Here is a 25,030-nt window from a genome sequence, read left to right as displayed (position 1 = left end):
TTTCAAGGGCTCACTCAAGTTCCGTCGTCTCCATGAAGCCTCTTGGTTACCCCCGACTTGCCATGATCTCATCTTCCTGACTCCCTAAAGCAGTATCTATCATTCATCCATTCATTTAGAGCATATCAATTGCCCTCTATGTACAATAATAATAGCCACATTTCTATAACACTGTCCTAATAACAACACTTGTGAGATAGGCAGAGTGTGTCTGTGTCTGTGTCAAGGATCTGAAAGAGGAGAGACTGAGACTCAGAGACAACAGCTGCTGTGCTGAGCTCCACAGTGAGCCCAAGGTGAATGAGGCAGCTAGGTAACTCAGTGGATAGAGTTCAGGGCCTGGAACCAAGACAACCTGTGCTCAAATCCAGCTTCTGGTACTTTCTAGCTATGTGAACCTGGCAAGTCACTTAATCAGTCAGCCTCAATTTTCTCAACTGTAAAATGGGTACAATAATGGTTCTTACCTTCCAGGGCTGATGTGAGGGTCAAATGAAATAATATTTGTAAAGCTCCCACCTTATAGTAGGCCCTTAAGAAAGAGACCTGGAGGATGGTTCCAACTCTATCATTAATTGGTTGTTTCACCCAGGAGGCCCTGGAGTCAGGAGGACCTGAGTTCAAATCCAGCCTCAGACACTTAATACTTACTAGCAAGTAACCTTGGGCAAGTCACTTAACCCCAATTGCCCTGTCTTCCCTCCTCCAAAAAAAAAAAAAAAGAAAAAAAGGCAGGTGAGAAAGGGGAAAAGGACTGTGGAGATTCTAGGCATGGGAGTGGAGGCATGTTTGGTCTTCCCTAAAACTGTGATCTCAAGAAGACAGGAACTGGTGAAGAGGCTGGTTCTTTTCCCCTTGCCTCCTGGGTCAAACAAACAATTAATGATAGAGTTGGAACCATCCTCAAGTCTCTTTCATCTCAGTTGTTTATGTTATTTTCCTATTCCATCAGATTGTCTCTACTCCAACTCCCTCATTTTCATAGATGAGGATACTGAGGTCCATAGAGGTTAACATCATTTGGTGAAGATCATACACAAATGGTTAGTGAGAGAGTTAGGGCTAAAACTGACTCCTAGGTCCAGGATATCTTCCAAAAAAACTCTTCTTCAGGGATCATAACAAGAGATGGACCCACCCACCTCATCCTCCTACCCCACCCCCATTAAAAAATTAATTGCTCCGGTAGGAAATCAGGCCTCTAGCCTCATCTGTGTAGATGAGTTTTGAAAGACTTGATTGGCAAAGGGCTGAAAAGAAATTACAGAGAACAAGAGGAAAAATATTTTGGGGATAAATACACTATTTTGTGTTCCACTATAGAACAACTTCTAAAATTGTATGAATCCCTGTGGCTTTCTTGTTGGGGAGATGCTTATCCAACCCAGGAACTGCCAAGGCTGTGACAGGGACCTGGCTGTCACTTCTTTCAGAAGCCACCTACACTCTCTTCAGGTGACTCAGAATTAACTACCCCCCTCATAAAGTGAACGTAAGAACACAGAACATAAAAACCCCAGGAGGAGAATGTGAGAGCTGTAAGGGGTTGTAGAACATGGAATGTCAGAGACCAATGGGCCCCAACTACAAAGCATTTTAGGACATGAAATGTTGGGGCTGAAATAAATGGATCTGGGAACACAGACAGGACAGAGAATATAGAATGTAGAAGGTATATATAGAATATAGAAGGTAGAAGGGATCTTAGGACACAGAATGTTAGCCCTTCAAGAGAACTAAGAGCACTGAACAACAAAACAGAATGCTAAAGCTGAGAGGGACCTTAGAAAAGAAACTAATTCTACTCCCTCATTTTGTGAATAAGAAAAAATGGGGTTCAGAGTGGAAAAAGGTCATACAATGAGTTAATAGCTTAGTTTCTTCATCTATAAAATGGGAAAAATTCCTCCTCTACCTATCTCACCATATTGTGGGGAAAATACTTTAAATACCTCCTAGTGCCATAGAAATATTGATGAGTTCATATTATCTTTAGGAGTAGCTAGGCAGTACAGTGGATAAAGTGTTGGGCATGGAATCAGGAAGACTCATCTTCCTGAGTTCAAATATGGCTTCAGACATTTACTACCTGTGTGACCCTGGGCAAGTCACTTAACTCTGCCTCAGTTTCCTCATCTGAAAATGGACTGAAGAAGAAAATGGCAAACCACTCCAGTATCTTTGCCAAGAAAACCCCAAATGGGGTCACAGAGTCAGATGGAACTGAAATGACCGAACAACAACAACATTCTCTTTGAGTTATAAAAGAACAGAGAGGTCACCTGGACTAAACTCAACACCTTTGTAGGAGTACCTTCTAAAACAGCCCGGACAGATGGCTGTCTAGCTTCTGCACAAACAGTGCCTGGCATAGGGAAAATGCCTAATAATGGTTGTTCAATTAGTTGATCTCTAGTGACAGAGTTTGTCAGCCAGCTGGGTGGCTGAGGGGATGGAGTACCAGAACAGAAATTCGAACCACAGTTAAAATCCTGACATTGACTAGCTATGCAAGCATGGATAAGTCAGTCAACCAAAGGGAGCTAAACAGAACATCCTTCCCTGGGTTGCTATGAGGGTCACATGAGATAACACGTAAAGTAAAGGTGAAATACAAAGGCCAATATTAGCAATTCTACCCCTTGCTAGTTTTGCAACATCTCTAATAGTTAGGAATTTCTTTGTTATAATGAACCACAATCTACCTTCCTGTGACCTCCTCACTTTTTATTTCTTCCTTGGGGAGCTTCCCAGGACAAGTCTCATCTCTTCTTCCTGTTAAGCTCCTTCACTTAGCACTAGATTATGGCAGCTACCTCTTCTCTGGATGGCTGGTTGCTTGTGCTGCTGCTCAATCACCGGCGATGTGGGGCCATCCAAACAGCAGGGCCTGAGGAGGGCTCTTAGTTGGGCTCATTCACTACACTTTAAGTATGGCTCTTTCCTAGGGATTTCACAAGTTCATTGGTGGTGTTCCCCAAAAGGCAAATAATTTGGTGGGGGGGCCAGGAAGGTTGATCAGTTTGGGTTTGAGGGTCTAATGCATGGTTGTCTTAAAAATTTTTTTTGGAAGGGGGAAGGCAAGGCAATTGGGGTTAAGTGACTTGCCCAAAGTCACACAGGTAATAAGAGTGTGTCAAGTCTGAATTTGAACTCAGGTCCTCCTGATTCCAAGGACAGTGATCTATTCACTGAGTCACCTAGCTGCCCCCGTCTTAAAACTTTTAAGCAATATGCAATCCTCGGGGCAGCTAGGTGGTGAAGCAGATAGAGTGCCAGGCCTGAAGTCAGGAAGACTCATCTTGAATTCAAATCTGGCCTCAGACAATTACTATGAGAGACCCTGGGCAAGTCATTTAACCCTATTTGCCTCAATTTCCTCATTTGTAAAATGAACTGGAGAAGAAAATGGTAAACTATCACAATATCTTTGCCAAGAAAACCCCAAATGGGTCCACCAAAACTTAGATACAACTGATAACAACTGAACAACAGTCCATTGGGTTTTTCTACGGGAGATAGCATGGTACTATGGACATAGCATGGGTTTGAGGTCACAGAGCCTGAGCTCAAATCCCACTTGCAGCACTTATTAGCTGGGAGACCATGGGCAAGTCCCTTTTACCCTTTGGGTCTCAGGCTCCTCATCTGTAAAATTAGGGGATCAAATTAGATGACTTTTAAGTTCTTCCTACCTCTAAATCTATATGATTCATCCTCAGTTTCCATGTATGAAAAATAAGTATAATAACAGGACCTATCTCATAATATTACGAGGAGCAAATAAGGTAGTACGTGTAGAGAACCTTGTAAACCTTCAATTGTGAAATTGATGTGATATAATGGTTAATACTGATATTTCTCCAGAACAGGGCTTAATAAACTGGAGTTTGTGAACTTAAAAAAAACATTTTTATGAGAAGAGGATCATACTACTAAACGGTGCATGACAAAAGGATATGAACCTCTGCTTTTGAATCAATCAGTAATCATTTATTAAATGCCTACTATATGCCAGGCACTGTGCTAAGTACTGGGGACACAAAAGGAGTCAGGACCTGCCCTCAAGCAGCTTAAAGTCTAATGGGGGAGACAACATGCAAACAAACAACACAAACTAATAAATACAGGATAAATAGATGATAATTAAAAGAAGAAAATCCTGGAATTAAGAGCGATCACAAGGTATAAGAAGGGAGGTTTGAGGCTTTCTGTTTTCATTGGATACCACTGAAAATAAGCAGAGTTCTCTGTTACCGCCCAGACTAAGGCAGGTCATTGTGAATCATTTCTGGAGCATAGATTTTTCTTCCCTGTTTTTTTTTAAAGCCCCAATTTTTACAGCTGTTCAACAGCTGTGGCTGGAAGCATGGAAAAAAAATTGTTAGATGCTCTGTAGTAGGATGTAGAAGATATGAGACAATGAAAAAAAATCTTAGTATCATCACCACTCTTAACTTTTCAAAGCAACCTTAAAATGACTGGGACATTTGAGTAATTTGTCCTTCAATGTGCATGAAACTGAAATGGATGGTTCACGCACCCTATGGTGGACCTTTTTTCCACAAGTAGGCTTTGTGAGAACACAAAAGATCTCATTCACTGTGCCAGACATTAATGCTTGTCTACTCTTCTTTTTTTTTCTTCTGAACATAGTAACTATTATTGGAGATTAGCTTCTTTCACTGTGGGATGCCACCTCTCACCCAATTTTCTGCCTCAGTCTTCTGGTGTCTTCCTACTCACAGAACTAAGCAAATGAAGCCACTATAACTACCACTGAAAGCAAATGAGGAGAAATCTAACAGGGAGCAGGTCAATCACACAGGGAGCATTCTTTGGGAAGTCTAAAATTCCTCCTTCAAATTCTCACTGCAGAGATTGAATCACACAACGGAAACTTGTTAGTTTTATCAAATATGAGTAGACATCACAATATATCTAAATATATTTTTATTATAATATATGAATAAATAGATCCTCTATTTAAGTCTTCCTCCAATGCCCTGGGGTAGCCTAAAGTGACCTTGGATTCTCAAGGTTTCTACAATAGCAGAATTCTAAACTCTGAAAGATCCTACCAACCTAAAGCCTTCTGCAAGTATGGGGCTGGAAACATACTGTGTGTATCTGTCATTTAGAGACTACCCCTTAAGGAGAAGAAGCTCATCATTACTGGGATATTCACCAAAGGATGTGTTTTTTTGTTCTTTTCCAATGTACAGACATATCCCATTTTATTGCACTTCCCTTTAATTGCACTTTACAGATACTACATTTTTTTTACAAATTAAAGGTTTGTGGAAACCCTATGTTGAGGAAGTCTATTGGTGCCATTTTTCTAGCAGCAAGTGCTCACGTTGGCCATATTTCAAACTTTTTCATTATTTTTATGTCTGTTATGGTAATCTGTGATCAGTGATCTTTGATGTTAATGTTGTAATTATTTTGGGGAGCCACAAACCACACCCATATAAGATGGCAAACTTAACTGATAAATGTTGTGTGTACTGACTGCTCTGACCAGTTGTTCCCCATCGCTCTCCCTTTCCTCAGGCCTCTATTCCCTGAGACACAATGATATTGAAATTAGGTCAATTAATAACCTTACAGTGGCCTCTAAGTGTTCAAGTGAAAGGAAGTCAATGGTTGTGGGAAACATTATTGTTGTCTTATTTTAAGAAATTGCCACAGCTACCTCAACCTTTAGCAACACTATGTGATCAGTCAATGGCCATCAATATCAATACAAGATTCTCTACCAGCAAAAAGATTAAAACTGACTGAAGACTCAGATGATTGTGAGCATTTTTTTTTAAATCAATAAAACGTTTTAAAATTAAGGTATGTACTTTTTTTTTTGACATAATACTATTGCACATTTAATAGACTAAGAATAATATAAACATAATTGTTATATGCACTGGGAAACCAAAAAATTAGTGTGATTCTTTATTATGATATTTGTTTTATTGTGGTGGTCTGGAACTTAATCTGCAATATCTCCAGGGTATGTATGTAATTCACAAAGGCTGTCTCCAAGCCCGAAGAGTTTGGACTCAGTGCTAATGAAGAATGAACCCACACTGATGAAATCACAAATTTTTTTTGAAGTATTGCGTAATTATAATAACATAATAAGCACTTAATACAGGGCTTGGTACATAGTAGATAGTTAATAAATGCTAATCCACTGATTGTCATGGCAATCGATATTTATATACCAATATAAAACTTACAAACCATACCTTAACTCAGTTGAATTTCTTTTTTTTTTTTTTTTTAAAGCAATCGGGGTTAAGTAACTTGCTCAAGGTTACACGGCCAGGTGTTTCTGGGTGGGTGCTAAGTGTCTGAGCCCGGGACTCGATCCCGACACTGGAGCCGGTGCTCTTACTCGCTGCGCTACCTGGCCGCCTGACTCCATTGAATGTCACAAGAGCTCTATGAGGAAAGAGTACTAGGAGTAATACAATCTCCATTTTACAAAAGAGGAAACTGAGCCATAAAATGGTCACGTGATTTCATGGTTACACAGCTAGTGAGTTTTATAGTCAGGACTGAAACCTAGTTCTTTCTGATGCCAGGTTCAAGCTGCCTCTCATGAGACCAAGGAATTTAAGACAAAAATTAGCAGCTCAGCATCATCAGGGTTTGCTTATCCTTATGAGTCTGACAGCTGACATTCCAAGAGATGACAAAGATGCCTGGAAAAGCCTGATGTGACTTCTTCATCAACAAATAAAGATGGGACGTTCAAGATAATTTTGTTACAAGTGTCCTTGATTTCTGATTCATTGCGGATTGAGGCTGAGTATACAAAAATGTAGCCTCGAGATTGAATCATAAAATGTTAGCACCATAAGGGACTGAAGAAGTCACCCAAGCCTTCTATCTCACCACTCTTTTCCTTACTGTGGGACTGCCCCAACCGACCACTCACTGTTTTGTTTTTATTCAGTTCTTTTTTTCCTACTCCTGATATTTATTTTATGTTTGCGTGTATCACCTACTACCTATCCCTCTTGACTCCTCAGTTTCTGCTAGCTACCTTGCCCTCCTATTACTTAACCTACCTCTCCCTCAAAGATCCCTTCCTTATTCTCTCTCTCCTACCCTAAAATCCCTTCCTTATCCTCTCCCCCTCCCTATCCCCTTCGCCTTCTAGTTCTTTCTGAATTTAGAAGGCTTTTATGTCTATACATATATACACTTATGTATATATGTGTATATATATGTATATATGTATGTATGTATGTATGTATGTGTGTATGTGTGTGTGTGTATGTATTGTTCCCTCTTTAACCTATTCCTGATGAGAGTAGGGTTCCAGAACTACCAGCCCTCCTCCCCCATCGAATTCCTCTGGATCAGTTCTTCCTCCCACACCTTATTTGTATAAGATAATTACTCTTTTATCTTTTCCTAGACCGTTTGCTTTTTAATATCACATCATATTCAACTCTACCCCAATTTTTCTTTCAAACTACCCAATTACTAACAACAGTCTTAGATATACAATTTACATTTCCTTATATAAAAACTGAACAGTTTGTCCTTATAGAGTCCCTTGTAATTAGTCTTTGATGTTTACTTTATATTTCTCTTAGATCTTGTATGTCAAATTTTCTATTGATTTCAAGTTTTTTTGCAACAAAATCCTGCAAGTCCGACAATTCATTTTTTTTTTTTTTAATTCAGGATCATGCTTAACTTTGGGGGGGTATGATATTAGTTGTTTTGTTTTTTTATATGTAGTGTTTTAAAACCTGTGGCCTTTTAGTATAGCCACTGCTAGGGCTTGTGTAATTCTAACTGTGGCTCTGCCATATTTGAATTATATTTTTGTTTGTTTTTTTTTGTTGCTTGTAATATTTTCTCCTGAACTGTTGGTTTTGGAATCTAGCTATGATATCCCTGTAGGTTTTCCTTGTAGAATTTCTTTCAGGTAAAGAAATATGGATTTTTCTTTTTCTACCTTCCCCTCTTATTCTAACTCTTCAGGATAATTTCGTTAATTATTTCTTATACTATTGTATCAAGATTCTTTTTTTGATTGTAGCTTTTAGGTAGTCCAATTATTCTTGTTTCTTCTTCTTGATACATTCTCCAGATCAGTTGTTTTTCTTATGAGATGTTTCACTTTTTCTTCTATTTTTTTTTATTTTTTATGTTTTGTTTTGTCATTTCTTGGTTTCTTTGCTGTCTTTCCCTTGACCAATTATAATTTTCAAAGAGTTGTTTTTTTTTTCCCTTAAGATTCTGGATCTCCTTTTCTAATTGGTTGACTTTCTTTTCATAATCTTGTTTTTCCGGGATTGTTTTAATTTTTCTTTTTAATTTTCCTCACTCTCATTTGATTTTTAAAGTCTTTTTAAAGTGCTTTTATGCATTCTTTTTGGCAGGTGACCATTTGATGTTATTATTTGGGGTTGGAGAGACTTGTTTTGCTTCAGTATTCTCCTCTGAAGATGAACCCCAGTCTTCTCTATTCCCATGGTAACTTTCCATGGTTGGGTTCTTTCTTTGCCTGCTCATTTTTTTTTTTTTAATAGGAATTTGTTATTGCAATCACCTCTTGTTCTGGGGCATGAAGGATGATTTCTCTGTCCTCAGATCTTTCTTCAGTTCTCCTCTCTGATCTGGGACAGAAACCAAGAACTCTGCCCTCCTGTAAGTGCCAACAGCCAGCAGTGTACCCGCCCCACTGCTTCTGGACTTATTTACCAAGTGCTTGTTCCTTCTTGCCCAGGGCTGCATCTGGGCAGCAGAGATGCCCAAGTCCTCAAACTTTCTGGTGAAAATTCCAATGGCTGGGGCCAAATTACCTTCCAACCCAGCTAGCCCCAGGACTCACTGCTTCCTATTTCTATGGAACTAGCCTAGAGGGACCAAACCTTTAAACTGGGACTTTTCTTCCAATTGTCCCAGCAGGACCATTGTTCTGCCCTGCCCCAATTCTTGTTCATTTTTACCACTCTACATTTGCCCTGAAATGCTGTTTTGTCTTGTTTGTGGGAGAAATTTGGAGAACTTGGAATTTTCTGACCTACTCCTCCATCTTCCCAGAATCCTCTCCTCCACTCACTGTTTTTAAGTCATCCTGCCCTTTGCCTACCTCTATGAGTTTGTTTATACCTGGAACTCTCAACCTGTGTACTGGCCTGTTGACAAACTACACTTCTTTCAAGGCCCATTTCCAAAGGTACATCCTCCTTGGACCCTTCCAGCCAGTAGAAATGACCAATTCTTGTTCAGATTTCTCATAGCATTTTCTTTGTATCTTTTTCATTATCTTTTATTACAGTACTTATATACATCTCTTGACTATAAGCTCCTTTGAGGCACTATTCATTTCTGTATGCTTGTTTACACTAAGGCACAGTACTTTGAATATTTTTTAGTAGGTCCCAGACCTATAAGTTCATAGAATTGGAAAACCCCTACTGCAGAACTTCCTCTACAATGCAAATGTGCACCTAGTTTATCTTAGAGAGTTGCCCAGGGCACTGATAAATTAAGTAAACTATCGGTGGTCATAAAGCAAATATATATTAGAGGCAGAGATTGAGCCCAGGAATTCCTAATTCCAAGACCAATCTTCTATCTACTATGTCATGCTGCCTCTCTCCATGCATACAGTATGTGCTTTAATAACTATTTACTGAATGTAATTGAATTCGTCAAGGATGATCATGTCCAAAGAACTGAAGTATTTGGCTGAAGAGCACATGGATTGTTAGCAGAGATCCCAAGCTAAGATGAGGTCTCTTGACCCCAGTCCCAATGCTTTTGCTTTTGCTTTTTTCTTTACATATAGCAGCACAGACAACAATGAGTTAATATTGGCAAATCTGATTCTAGGTGACAAGTCTTCCATTAACTTGCTCTGCAACCTTAAATTCATTATTTTACCATTTTAGGTGAAATTCCCTGTCATTCAAGGATTTCAGGCAGAGACTGGGTCATGCAATAAATCAAATATGCATTGGTGTAAACATGTACCTACTCTGTGACAGGCACTATTCTAATTACTGGGGATCCAAAGACAGAAAATGAAACTGTCCCTGTCCTCAAGTAACTTCCATTCCATCGTTGCAGGGTACTAGAGAGGTGATTCATGCTTCATCTAGAGATAGGCCTAGATGGTTTTCATGGTCACTTCCAGCCCTGATAGTCTATGACTACTTAATTCTATGACTGAATAGAACATTCTCTTCCAGACCATACTCTTTGGGGACAGAGATTGGGTCTTCCCAGACTTGGTCCAAAGGAGCAGAATTATTATTTATCCTTGTATCTTCCTCCAGCACATAGTAGGGGCTGGCGATGTTTGATGAAAGAATGAATGATGTTTCCTGTACTTATCATTACCCAGCCATCTGGGGGTAAATGGGAGTTTTGCATTCAGTTACTATCATGACAAGCCATGGATATGATAAGCAGCTTCAGCTGAGACATTCAACTCTGGGGCAGAGGATACCTTGGCAAACACAACCAGCTAGAGGCTCTCTCTTACTTGTGCTTCCCTCCCTGCCAAGCCAAATCCCAGACGGTCATTTTGGCATGACTGAGAGAAATGGAGCCACAGCACCGAGGTGCCTAACAGCTGCTACCAACATTGACTCAGTTGCTAAGAGAGATGATTATCGGCTTGTTGCATCCACTGCCAAGCAGAAAGGGCCTGGGGGATAGCCTGACACACTCTGGCTTATCACCCAAAAGGCCTGTTAAGAAGAAAAAAAGAAAGAAAGAGTCTTGCTGAGGTATCAAGACCTCCTTCAGATTCTCTCTCTTCTCTTCAGGTTTTCTTTTTGGGTTTCCACCCTTGTGCTTTGTATGAGTTGGGGGGGGAGCAACCTGAATGTACTCACTTCTAAAAAATTAATAATTGATATGACCCAGCCGCCAGGGTTGTTAATTATAAATAGACATTCTGCCTTGGGTGAGCATAAATTATATTTACAGCCCAGAAAACAAGGAATCATAAATTTGAGAGCTATAAGAGAACTGAGCAAATCATGTAGACTGATTCCCTCATTTTACAAATGAAGAAGTGGAGACCTTTAGGGTGAAGAAAAAAAAACATACATATATATATATATGTATAATATATATATGCGACCCCCCATATATATGAATGTTATATATATAAAATATATATATATATATGTGTATGTGTATATATATGTGTGTATATATATATATGTATATATATATGTATGCCCAATGTCAGAGCTAAGATCTGAACTGAGCTGCTGCATTCAGATCATTCACCATCATGCATCCTGGAAGACACATTCCTGCTCCATTTTGTGCCTTGCTCTTGGCAAAGAGAAGAAATTTAAGAGGAAAAATAATTAATCATCAAATCATTCCTTAGCCATACTTTTTTGACCTGGTGCTCATTTTTCTGCTTCCTGGGCTAAGGTAAGATATCAGAAATCTATCTCCTCTCTTAGCAGGAAAGAATATGAGCCCTAGAATCAGGAGACATGGGTTCAGCTTTTGCCACTGTCTGGATGTGTGAGTGCAGCCAAATAAATTCAGCTTCACCTGAAAATGTGGAGGATTGGACTAAATGATCTGTGTTCCCTTCCAATGCCAATATTCTATGATTTTAGGTTCTTGATTCTCAGGGAATTCATGAATGTGTTGCACAGACATTTGTTTCTTCATCCCTACCATAACCCCAAAATAGTAAGGTTATTTGATAGTCAATAGCCAACTTTCAAGGTGACTTTAAAAGGCAATAGCAGTTACCTATCAGCTTGGTTCAAATGAGTTCAACCACAGTCTTTCTTGGGTCCTCCACCACTCTCCCAAATTAATCTCTCCCTCCTCAGATTCCCTTGAAAACTTGATCTTGATCTCTCCTTTACCTCTATCACTCTCTCCTTTGTACTCTCATTATTGTTCTACATATTATATACCCTCCCCCTCTACACACATATACAGTAGACTATAAACTACTTGAAGGCAAGGATTATGACTTTTTTCACATCTGTTCTTCATCTTTGAGTATAGCTTGGTTACTGAATTAATGTTTGTGGAATTTTATTTCTTGACATAATTTAGGGCAGAGATGTCAATAAATGTTATCCCACTACCAAGATGGTAGGGTTAATATTTAGTTCAACCAACATTTATTAAGTGCCTACTTCTGCAAGGCACTGTGTGGAGGAGTTGGATGGACTGTGGAGGTCATCAAACGCTGGGATTTCCCCCATCCTACTGTATTTTTCAGCTCTTTGAGAACAGGAGCAGTGGCTTATTCACCTTTTAAAAAAATCTCCCTTGGTACCAAGCCCAGTCCCTTGGGCATAGCAGGTGCTTAATAAATGTCTGTTGAATTGAATTATTTGGAAAGCAATGGAGGTAAATATAAATAAGGTTATTGAGCATGCAGATGGCCTGAAGGGAATCCAGTTGACTTGGCCTTTGGAGCAGGAAATGGAAGCATATAATGAAAGGGAATCAGTTGGGGGTGATGTTCATTTCAGAGCGTTTTGATTTAATTTAACATGGAGGGAGGAAGACTTGGTTTCCTCTCTGCTTTATTTTCCATGTTCTCAATCTTCACTGTGTAAGGGATAAGAGGAAGGGGAGGAAAAAAGGGGAACATTCTCATTCCACCTCAGTTAATGACAATAGCTTATACCTATTTATATAGGCTTCATGTTTTTTTTAATATGATTTATAACCATAATCTCACTAGGTATATGCATCAGTCCTGTAAGAAAAGGACTATTATCCCCATGTATAGCTGAAGAAACTGAGGCTCAGAAAAATTAATATGTGCTATTATATGATAATATAAATAAATAAATGAACTTGCCCTGGGTCATGTCACTGGTAAAAAGCATCCCTGGCAACTAAACCTAGGTATCAGTGGTTTTGTCACCATAACAGGAAATTATTCTTTTGAAAGCCATGATTCTACCCATTGGTCACAAGAAAATGTTGGAAACATGAGAGCCCTAAGTGGCAATTGGATAACTGAGAGACGCTAAACTTTCCAGAGGTAACAAATTACACGGGGTGACGTTAAGCACAGCTTCAGCAGGGAGGTAGGTTTCAAGGGTTCATTTCGTTCTTGCGGTCAGTCTGACCTTGCCCCTGCCCAAATGAGATATCACTAGGTGGACTAGAATGAATGACAGCAGGATTGAGTCTCTTTGGGCAGGGCCAAGCCCTAAAGAAATAGAATTTGACAAAAAAACTTTCGGCAGCTTTCTTACTAACGGTTTTCTTCTCCCTTCTTTACTATCTCTCTCTTTCCAATCTAAGCATCTCTAGCAGGCACCTTCTGAAGACATAATAACACTACAAATGAATGACTTTAGGCTCTCCATCAGACAGGGAGGGGAGACATTTTTGCACTGTAGCATAGCCAAATTAGACTAAACAGGAAGCCACATCTCTCAGACCTGACCCCATCACTGAACTTAGCTTGCTTCTCATACCAAGCATGACCCAGAATGGAATGGACACAGTCTGGGTCAAAGTGAATTCTGACCTCTTTTGCTTCAATTTCAACTGAGCATTGTAGTGTCATGGAACGCATGGAAGCTTGGAAGTTGGGAGGCTAAAATTCAAGTCCCTGTTACTAAGTCACAAAGTGATCTTGAACAATTCTCTCCTTTTATTTGAAATCCAGGTGCAGAAGAAAGTGCTGGTTCTGGAGCCAGAGGAGGTGGGTTTGAATCCTACCTATGTGACTTTGGGAATGACCCTTCACCTCTCTGACTTTTGGTTCCTCATCTATAAAATGAAGAAGTTGGACTAGATAGTGTCTAAGTTTCCTTTCAACTCTTAATCACTGGTTGTAACATCTAGGGACCCTTCCACTTCCAGCACCTATTTCTCTATGAGCCTGCCCTTAATATGACTGATGGGGCTAGGAGAAGTTTGAAATTCACAAAATCTTATCAACACATCACAGAAAGAGCTAAACTTGTAGAAAGTACCCAGGTGCTCCAGATCAGTTATTCAATCCATTAAAGGTTAATTTCCTCAAGGGGCCCTGGCTGGTAGGCTTGGGAAAAAGAGAGAAAGGCAAAGAAGGTTAAGCTCTTACTTTTGCCTTTTCTATCCTGAAGACTGTCTCATTAAGGCCCCATCAATGGCCTTTTCAAAGTAGGATACAGACTGGGTGTTGTTTCTAACAGCTTTAATGTGAAGGTGCCAGTCAAATCCAAGGCCAATAAATATTTTATCGTCCATCTATTTCATCTCACATCAAATACGGCATAGGAAAAATGCATGCTGGATGTAATTAGGGCTCAACTCAGGCAGGATTTGAGATTTCAATCTCTGGAAAGATCTGCCCTATATTTTGTTTCTGTGGAGGACATTGGAGGCCAATGATCTGTTGTGTCCATTCACACATCTGGGGCTAGACTTCTTCAGGTAGGCTAAGAAGCTCCATATAGAGGTAGATTATGTGTGGTTTGAAGGATAACTAAAGTACCACCTCTCCCAACACAAAATCTTCCCTTCCAGCCTGCCTTAAATCATCAAAATGCTTAGTGCATTGGATTTAAGCATCAGAAGGGCCCTACTAAATTCAAGTGTTCTTTGGGAGGGGTAACTCATTAAGTTATTCTTATTCTTATTAATTATTGTCTCTTAAATTTTTGCTTTATTTGGTTTACTGGACTAGAGCACCAGTTTATTTGAGGAAGATAGGCAAGAGAATGTGCAAAGGAGGGTGTGCGTGTGAATGTGTATAGTGGGAATGGGACACACCAACATTTGTTTTCCAGAAAGTTAGGTAATATGTACACGTTGGGGGGGGGGTGCGGAGAATTGCCAAAGGTTCTTGTGGCAAAAGAATAGCAATAGTGTTCTCTGGGAAGGGTAACTAACTAAGCTATTATTTTTATTACTATCATTATCCATTATTATCTCTGGAATTTATGCCTTTTTTTTTTTGGTTTATTGGACTAATGAGCCAGTTTATCAGAGAAAAATATGTAAGAGAATGGGCATAGGAGGGTGTGTTTGTTGGGAAAAGAGACATTATCAACATTCGTTTTCCCAGAAGGTTAGATAATGTTTTCGTGTGTGTGTGTGTGTGTGTGTGTGTGTGTGTGTTTGTGTAGGGGGGAGGGAAGGTGTATGGTGTGGCGGGAAAGAATTGCAAAGGTGTCTTCCAGAAAGACAGTAGCAGTATAGAGTAACAGAACCAGTCTAGGCCTGGAGTTTCATGTTCTGGTTCTCCCATTTACTTGCTATGTCACCTTGGACAACTTACTTATCTCCAGGACTCAGTTTCTCATCTGTAAAATGGGGGTGTTGACCTGGGCAGCCTGTAAGGCCCCTTCTAGATCCCATGAAACCCAGTCCTGGTCCTTTATGCCTTCTATTCCCCCAAGGGTGCTGAAGACAAGCTTCCCTAACTTTACAATTTTTGCCCCAGGTCAATCCTACACAGGCATGGAATAATAGGATTGGACCCAGCGGTTTCCCTGCTTCAGGGTTTTCTTTTGTGGTCCTTGGTAGCAGATGTAAGCTGCAGGCAGACCAGAAAAGCCAAGGGAAATCATGGCTGCTTATGTAAGAAAGAGGGAGAGGCATGGGAGTCCAAGGAAAGACCTTTTCTCATTTATTTTTTCTTTCCTAAGTGACTAAAACTGTATGATGCAGGTAAACAATAAGTGACCTTTACAAACGGAATTCTAAGTAGTAAACAGAAGTGTTCACAGCTATAGAAGATAGAGGGCAAAAAAGTGAAAACAATACTTTTTTCTCCCAAAGCTATAGCACTATTATCTATCAACTGAATTAAATCCTTTTGATAGATTCCAGGATTTGGGGCAGCAAATGCTTCTCTCAAGGGTTTTTCAGAAATCTACAAAGACTTTTTAAAATCCTGGGCATAGTATATCAAGGTTATTTGGATTTACAAGGACCCATTTGTTCAACATTCTACAAAAATGTACCCAAAACACCCACTATGTGTAGAACACTTTTACCAGGTGTTAGGGAGAGATACAGAGATTAATAAGGTTTTCCATTTGCCCTCGAGGGGCTTCTAATCCATTAGAGAAGAGAAGAAACATATGTAAAAAAAAAAATAAATTAGACCATGATGCCTGGGCAAGAAGCATCCAAAGGAATGAAGCAATCAGAAGCAGAAGAGAGCACTTTCAGTCTCAGAACCAGAAAAGGTTTCCTGAAGTAGGGGGCATTCAAGTTGGTCCTTGAAAGATAGACACAATGCCTTGATGTAGGGTTTGAGGGAAGGATAGGGGGAAACCATTGCAGACAGCAAGAACAGAGTTAAAGAAAAAAAAAAGGAAGCCAGGAAGTGGGCCCTTGAGATGTAGAGTAGTCTTTTTTTTTTTAAAGAGGGAATTAAATAAAAAAGTCTAGAGTCATTTTAATTGGCATCATCAGCTCAGAGGCAATTGTTTACAAAGTCTAAGAAAACCAAAGCTTTGCTTAAGCAAAACAGCAATGGGCCATAATAACAATTCACATTTCTATAGACTTTGAGGTTTGCAAAGTCTAGTCCCCACACTCTGGGTAGATAGTAAAACTATTATTTCTATCTTATAGTTAAGGAAACTGAGGCACAGAGAAGGTAAATTACTTATTCAAGACCATGCAACTTTTTACTTGAGCTCCCAGTGTGGTGCGATAGATACTTTCTGTTGGCCTGCCAGGCTGGCTTCAGTGGAAGATTTGTTTCTCTCTGTCACTTTGTGGGTTCTGTTGCTCTAATTTGTTTAGAGTCATATTTTACAGGTATTGGCAGTGGTTGTGGTTGGAGCTCACGGAATTTCCTGCTTCTACTCCACTGCCTAGGCTTTGCCCTCTGATTGCAAGTTTTCAAAAGCAACTATAATTCTAAAGTGAGATGGTTCCATGATCTTCTGGCACCAGAGAAAATAAATAACACCATGACCCTTATTGTATTTTTTTGTTTTTGTTTTTAAGCAATTGGGGTTAAGTAACTTGCTCGAGGTTACACGGCCAGTTACTTCTGGGTGTGGTGCTAAGTGTCTGAGCCCGGATTCCATCCCAGGTCATCCCAACACTGGGGCCAGTGCTCTTACTCACTGAGCCACCTGGCCGCCCCTCCCTTATTGTATTTTAATTTATTTTTAGATACATCTTTTTTTTTAAAGCCCCTCCCCACTCCAAGAATTAAATGATCTCTTGCCACAAAGGAAAACAGTTTAAGCAAAACCAACCAAATGGCAGCCACATATGACAGCCCATGGGACATTGCACAGCTATGGTCCCCCACCGCTCTACCAAGAAAAGGGAGTATGCTTCCTTATTTTTCCCCTGTAGCCAACACTGCTCACTGAATTTAACTAAAGTCACCTGACTTTTAGTGTTGTTTTCATGTACTTTAGTCATCATGTATATCCCACGCCCCCGCCCTGTTCCTCTTTCTTCATTCTGTAAGAGTTTATACAAACTTTCTCCTACTCTGAATTATTTTCATCTTTTAAAAAATTCCATTGATGCTCTTTCTTTTTATACCATAGTCATTTCTAGATAAATCCCCTCTTCATGTCCAACACAATCTCAACCTCCTATAAGCCTTCCTTTTTACAAAGAAAAAAAAAAGACAAACCAGCAAACACATCAACCATATTTAAAAGAGTACATAGCATTTTGTGCCCTTATTCTCCCACCTTTTCAACAAAGGGGGCTCATCTTTTCACTAGGGCCAAGACTGGTCATTAAATACACAATGTTATGTTTCATGGCATGATCCTTTTTGCTTACATATATTATTTTTTCTGGTTCTGTTTCCTTTACTCAGCATCTCTCAAATGAAGGGGTTGGTGTTCATGATTTTGAAGGCTCCACAGTCTTATGACTCCCTGCCCCTTATTTCTGTCTTCCGTGTCTATGACTTGATGGGGTAGGCAATGGGGAGCCATTGGTGGGGAAGGTTTTGAACATGGAAGATGATGAAAGCAGCACTTAAGGGCATTCTGGGAGGAAAGGCAGAATATACTAGAGGAATAGGAAAAGACTGGGATGGGAATAGTGAGGATAATTGTACCAACCTGCTCGCTTTATGTAAAGATAAAGCTTTAGAGTCTCAAATATTGAAAAAAAAAACCTTGTGAAGGTAAGGGCTATTTAACCCAAGGGAAAGTTTGATCCTTCGGCTTGGTCATAGTAGGAAGGAAAGTAGATAAGCTGAGGCCATTTGGAAGACAGAGGGAGAATAAATGAATCAATGAAAAAAATTTTTAAAGTATCTATTGAACACTTGCTATATGCTAAGTACTGGGGACACCCATAGTAGTGTCACCCAGTCTCAACTCTCAAGGACTTCACATTCTAAAAGGAGCAGTCAACACACAAAGGGTTATCCCAAAAGTCTGAGACTCTATACTCCCCAAAGTATACAGGTTTAAGGTGCAAGGCAGATGGCAAGTCAATCTGTCAAAAAACATTTACTAAACACTTATTAATGCCAGGTACTAAGCGAGGGGTGGGGATTTAAAAAGAGGCAAAAGACAGTCCCTGCCCTCAAGAATCTCAGAATCGAATAGAGGAGACAACAACTGATTATGTACAAACAAGACACAGACCGGAAAAATAGGGAAAGATGGAGAGAGGGAAGGTGCTGGAGTTAAGAAGTGTCAGGAAAGAAGAGATTTTATTTGGGACTTGAAGGAAGCCAGGAAGTGGAGATGAAGAAGGAAAACAATCCAAGCATGAGAACCAGTCAGAGAAAATGCCAGAGTCAAGAGATAGAAAGTCCCCGAGGGATCTTCAGGAGATGCAACAAAGTAGATAGTAATTATTTTTTTAAAAATACATCATTTCTATTGACAACAAAACTCTGTTTCTGATGTTGAACCATCTGACAGTGCCAAAATATTTCGGAGAACTATTTTCTGACTTCAAATGCACATTCTTTTTACTATCTTAGAGATTGTAAAGATCATCTAATGTGACTTTTTTTCATTTTATAGGTGAAGAAATTGAAATGCATAGATGGGGAATGATTTGCCAAAGGTCACACAGCAAGTTTGTAAGAGGGCTGGACCTAGAACTTAGGAGTCCATATTCCCAAGTCCAATGCCCTTTCTATTGAAACAAACTCTTCTTAATTTGCTTGCGCTAGCTTTAGCTAATTGGATAGGTAAAGGGAAGGGAATAGATTGCATAGGGGTTTTGATAGCCAGAAAAGGGATACTTAACTCACTTATTGTGAATGTCCTACCTACTAATAAAAAGCAAACTTTCACTAGGATTGGTATCTTAAACAATAACAGTAACAACAACATTATCACTGAAGCAGTGGTTGAGGATCACATTAACTCTTGGCTTGCTTTCCATGAAGAATCAGGCTCAGCCATCCAGAAATGTGACGGGCCAATTGTAGGGTAGCTCCTACTTGGCTCTTGCTATGACAGCCTTCAAAATAAGCCTCTTTAATAAAGGTAATGGATCAGTCCTGCCTCAGGCCCTGCCAGGCACCTCATTAAGGAAAGTGATAAGAAGAGGTTGGGGTTGTCTTGAGTAATTCAATAACTTGAACAAGAGAGAAACAGATCTGGGGAATGTACATGAAGGTAACTGTCAGTCTTGAGGAACCAAAAGAAATTTTAAAAAGGGGATTTAGGATTTTTAATCTAGAAAAGGGCATCAGAAGTCATTTCTTCCAGCCCCCTCACTTATAAGGGGAAGAAACTATGTCCCAGAGATTTAAAACGACTTACTTAAGAGCACAAGGTAGCAAATAGAGACAGGATTCGAACTCAGAGCTCATGACTCCACACTTGGCACTCTTCCCCCTGTGAATAAAGGAGAAAAAGAAGATAAAGGTTAATGAGGACTTAGAAACCTATGGAATCTTATAATTAGAAGCAGAGTGCTGGAGCCAGCTCCTACCACAGCTACAAGCTAATTGTTAAATTTTCATTGTGAGAATTTACACTTGGAAATCTGCAGATGCTGCAAATCAAGGATTGATTTATTATTTTTGTGATTATCTGGTCTTTAATGTTACTGCAGATTAAGTTTAAAAGTATGCGTTATGTATATTATTTTGCCCTTGGAGAGCTGGTTGTTGAACATTTCTCAGCACTCCATCAGCTGGAAGGGATTCAGAGGTTATCTATCCAGCCTACCCCCTAGTGTAGTATTCCCCCCACCCAAAGCAATCCTGACAAAGTGGTCATCTAGCCTCTGCTTGATGACACACACTGAAAGGGAACTCAATTAATTCCTAAGGCAATCCATTTGTTTTTTGTACAATCTTAATTGTCAGGGCAGTTTATAACTTCTGTCTATTGCTCTGCTCTCTGCAGCCAAGAAATAAAAGACTAATACACCTTTCAGAGGACACTCCTTCAAATATCTGAAGATGGCTATCATGGGACTCCCCAACCTCCTCACCATATCTTCTCTTAAGTAGGCTAAACATCCCCAGTTCTTTTAGCTGGCTTTCACCATTCTCTTTCTAAACTGTGGCGCCTAGAACAGTATGCAATAATATCAATGTAGGGTAGAAAGTAGCCAGATGATCACAGGTCTTGTTCTGGATACTATATTCCTATCAGTGAAGCTCATAACTGAACCCCCACTGAATTGATGTGGTTGGTTATACCTGAAACCTCCCTCATCCACCAAATTCCTCCTTCTCATTAATAGAAACCCAAGTAAAACAGAACCTCCTTATCAAACCCTCCCTTTACTCATAAGTGATTCTCCCCTCCATTATATTTCCATGATGTTTGTCTCCTACTTTTCCCAAAGAACATTTTGCTTTGTTTTATAATTTTTTGCACAAGATACAAAAAGCTCACCTGTATATCCCTTATTTGTCTCTCCACATCCTACTAGACTGTACCATGAAGACTCTGTTATTTGTCTTTTGTTCCTCCCTGGAGCTTTCCAGAATCAGTAACTCTGTGACCTTGGACCAATCACATAAGTTCTTTGAGTTGAAGTTTCCCCAGATGTAAAACGGGGGGTAGCAATACCTGCTCTCCCAGCCCCAAAAGATTATTTACTGACATGACACTGCATAAATGAATGTGCTTTTTAAACATAAAGTGCCTGAGACATTCTAGACTTTCCAGTGTTCCTTCTTTTATTTTACAGATAAAGAAGTTAAGTTTTAGAGAGGTTATGTAATTTGTCTAAGATCCCACAGCAAGATAGTGGTTTTATAAGAGTAAGAAATTATTATAAATAATAATAAAAATGGGACCAGGAGCATTCTGGATATACTTATGACACCACACCCCCAACAAAGGCAACCTTAAATGTAGGCTGGACAGACAGATACTAAATGTAATGTCAATGGCTCCCCAATACTACTGATCTGTTAAACTAGTTCTGACATTCAACAAGAGACTAAAAGCAATCTGTAGTAGTATAGACATAGCACTGGCATGAGTCAAAAGACCAGAGTTCAAATCTTGATTCAGATGACTATCTGACAGGGTTGTCATGAGACTTAGAAAATATAATGGATATGACAAACTGCAAACTTTGGAAGCACTGTATAATTGACAGGTATTTTAGTCAAATAGCATTTATTAAGCACCTACTAGGTCTACCACCATTCTACTAAATATAAATGCTGGGGATAAAATAACAAAAGTCAAATGATCCCTACCTTTGAGAAGTTTCTAGTGTGATAATGGTGGAGATGACATGTACATATATCAGTATATGCAAAATACATTCTAAGTATGTTTCTTGGCAAAGATACTAGAGTGGTTTGCCATTTCTTTCTCCAGCTCATTTTACATATGAGGAACTGAGGCAAATAGGGTTAAGTGACTTGCCCAGGGTCACACAGGCTAATTGTCTGAGGCCAGATTTTAACTCAGGTCGTCCTGACTCCATGCCCAGTGTTTTATCCACTGCACAATCTACATAGTGCTAGCGTTGGACTAGATGACCTCTAAAGACCCCTTTCCATCTCTGGCATGCCCTGATTTTACTTGGGTCAAGGAAAAAATGTCCACCAGATGGCACCCAGCTTTATACAGAAGGTTGGTAAAGGACAGGTCCCAATCCAATCCAATGATATTCATTCCCTTTGGCCTAGAGCAGAGCACTTGCTTGCTGGCTTAGGATCTTCTGGTCAGTGGGAAAATGGCTATCTCTAAAATGCCAAAACCAGAAATGATGCTAAGTGGCATCCTTTTACAGCTGCCTCCTGCAATTGTCCGAACCCTGTAATGAAGGGCGTATTCAAAACCCTACCCCCAGTAGTCCAAAGTGCTGAGTAAGGGAACCTTTTTTCCTCTTTAATTTCCTGATGGCTGCATCTGAACAAGAGATACGGTGGATGGCGTGAGCCCAGGTTTCCATGTTTCATTTCCTAAGTCCCAAGGACAAATACAAAAGAAAGGAAGAAAGAATAGGAGAATGGGGACTAGAAACTGGGGTGAGGGGAGGGATAGATGGGGATGGGGAGGAAGGAGGGCTGCAGAAGAAGCCAAAGCAGACTCTAATACAGAGTTCCCCAAATGTTTAGGTCTCAGGACCCCTTTACACTTACTAGCCATATAATCCTGGGCAAAATTATTCCTCACTTTGCCTTATTCTCTTACATGCAACATGTGGGGAATAGAACACCTCTCTAAGCACCCTTGCAGTGTCTGATAGTCTATGATCTTATGATTTCTAATTCGTGCCATTTGTTAATAGGTACTCTCTCCCACAAAGGATCATAAGATTTAGAACTGGAAGAGAACCCTGGTCAAACTTCTTCATTTTATAGATGAGGAAACTGAGGAACAGAGTGATAAAGAATCTGCTCATGGTCATGCAGGTAGTGGCAAAGAGGGAGGAACCAAACCCACGTGCTCTAATTCCTTCTCCCAGCTAATATTTGTCTGTGGGTATTTGTATCCAACCTGTGGCAGAGCCTTCATGAAGAGCTCCTATTGTTCTGATCAGCCAGTCAGACACACTGTACCTTGACCCCAACATGGTAAGGTCATTTTGGTACTGTTGGAGAATGAAGGACAACAACTTTCTGTTTATTTTAACCTTGGGTCTTTATGAAAATCAAACACAGGAATGAGGATGCCAATATGTATGCTCAGGGGAGGAGGGATTTTAGGAGCACCTCAAATCCCTGATGCACTGTCTGGTCAATGTTTAATTATACCCTATTGGTCACACATACTTCATGTGTCCCAGGACAGTCTCCCTCCTTCCGGCATGCTTTGCTGAACAACTGCATGTTGAATAAACTTATATTTCCTTTTTTTTTTTTTCAACAAACATGTCCAGATGACCTTTTTTAACTCCTTTGAAAACTGAGTCAGTTCAGAGGGATGACAGGGGTTTCACCTGCTGCCCCTGGTAAAAAGCAGATCAGGCCAACCTACAGCCATCTCAGGAAAAGAAAGAAAGAAACAAAGAAACCAGAATTCCCTCACACACTAACCTTCCTCCTCAACCTCCACCTCTTTTAATGTTTAAAGCACTTTCATATCAAGTTTCTTATTGTAGTCTCTAATCTCTGGAAGAAATGCAGGTCAGATAAGAGCCCCTCTTTATAGACTAGAAGGAGAAACCCAGACGGTTGTCATGCAGATAGTAAAGGGGAAGTCAGTAAGAAAAAAACAAGTTCCTCTTGGTTCCTTGCTTAGCATCCAAAAGTATGCCTTTCAGAGTTATTTTGATACTTTCTGCAAGAAATTCTGACTTTGACACTTAACTAGTTGTAAGGCTGTGTACTAGTCACTTAATTTTCCTGAGTTTCAACTTCCTTATCTGCAAAATAGTGATTAATAATTCTTATATGACCTAACTGCCAAGGCTGCTATAGGAAACGGCTATGCCTCCTATAAGGTACTGTCTGAACAAGTTACTATTTTATTAGCCATGATAATAATTATTATTATTGTAGAAAGATATAATTAAAGATGAGTGTAACGGTGGCTTCTCAATTTTAATCAATTCATATTGAATTAGGTTTATACACCCAAAGAGATCAAAGAAAGAGGAAAAGGACCTATAGCTACAAAAATATTTATAGCAGTTCTTATTATAATGGCAAACCCCCCTGAAAACTGAAGAGGTGCCCATTATTTGGGGGAATGACTGAATGAATTAGTGTGTGATTGAGACTGAGTACTATTGTGCTGTAAGAAATGATGAAAGATGATTTCAGAAAAACACGAGGAAGATTTATATGAACTGATACAGAGTGAGGTGGGCAGAACCAGGAGAATAATTTGTATAATACTAACATTGTAAAAATGATTAACTTTTAAAGACTTTAGAACTCTGATCAACACAATGAGAGGGTCAATGATGAAGATACAACATGAGACACATTTTTGGATATGATCAATGTAGAAATTTTGCTTTACTTGGCTATGTAGATTTGTTATGAGGAAGTTGGTTTTTTTCTTTTTCTTTTTATTGTGAAGGAAGGAATTAGGGAGAGAAAATAAATATTTGTTAACTAAAGGAATAAAATTTAACTAAAAACAATTCAATTCAATAAACAGTTGTTAAATATATCATATGTTCAAGAATCAGTGATATGAGGAAAAGAACCTATATGTTCTAAAATGTTTATAGCAGCTCTCTTTGTCTTGGCAAAGAACTGGAATATGCAGGTATGTCCATCAATTGGGAAATGGCTTGTGGTATATGATTGTGATCCTGTGCCATAAGAAATGATTGGTGGGGCAGCTAGGTGGTGCAGTGAATGGAGCACCGGCCCTGGAGTCAGAAGGACCTGAATTCAAATCCAGCCTCAGACACTTAACACAAAAACTAGCTGTGTGACTTTGGGCAAGTCACTTAACCCCAATCGCCCTCCAAAAAGCAAAAAAAAAAAAAAGAAATGATTGGTTCAGTGATTTTAGAAAAAAACATAGAAATACTTGCATAAAATAATAAAAAGCAAAGTGGGCAGAACTAAGAAAACTTGTATATAGTAACAGCAACATTTTTTTAAGAACAACTGTGAAAAAATTGAGAAAATAAGTTATTTCGTCTACTATAAAATACCCAAAGTAACTATAAAAAACATATGAAGAAAGATGCTATCTGT

At 39.4% G+C, this 25,030-nt stretch overlaps 1 protein-coding gene across 7 annotated transcripts in view; it reads right to left on the bottom strand.

The window, feature by feature from the left end:
- The window catches only part of ST3GAL1 (ST3 beta-galactoside alpha-2,3-sialyltransferase 1), a 132,634-nt gene that overhangs the window by 58,916 nt on the left and 48,688 nt on the right, over window positions 1-25,030 (bottom strand). For all 7 annotated transcript variants that reach the window (XM_069081202.1, XM_069081201.1, XM_069081205.1 and 4 more), the window contains one exon: window positions 19,710-19,784. The gene's annotated coding sequence lies outside the window, so the exon portion shown is untranslated. The remainder of the gene's footprint in view (window positions 1-19,709; window positions 19,785-25,030) is intronic.

The sequence above is a fragment of the Petaurus breviceps genome, unplaced genomic scaffold (assembly GCF_028583685.1).
Source record: "Petaurus breviceps papuanus isolate PSGF00001 unplaced genomic scaffold, PetGlider_PUasm1.0 98, whole genome shotgun sequence".
Classification (NCBI taxonomy): domain Eukaryota; kingdom Metazoa; phylum Chordata; class Mammalia; order Diprotodontia; family Petauridae; genus Petaurus; species Petaurus breviceps.
The sequence above is the reverse complement of the archived record's forward strand: the minus strand, read 5'-3'. Positions and strand labels throughout refer to the sequence as shown.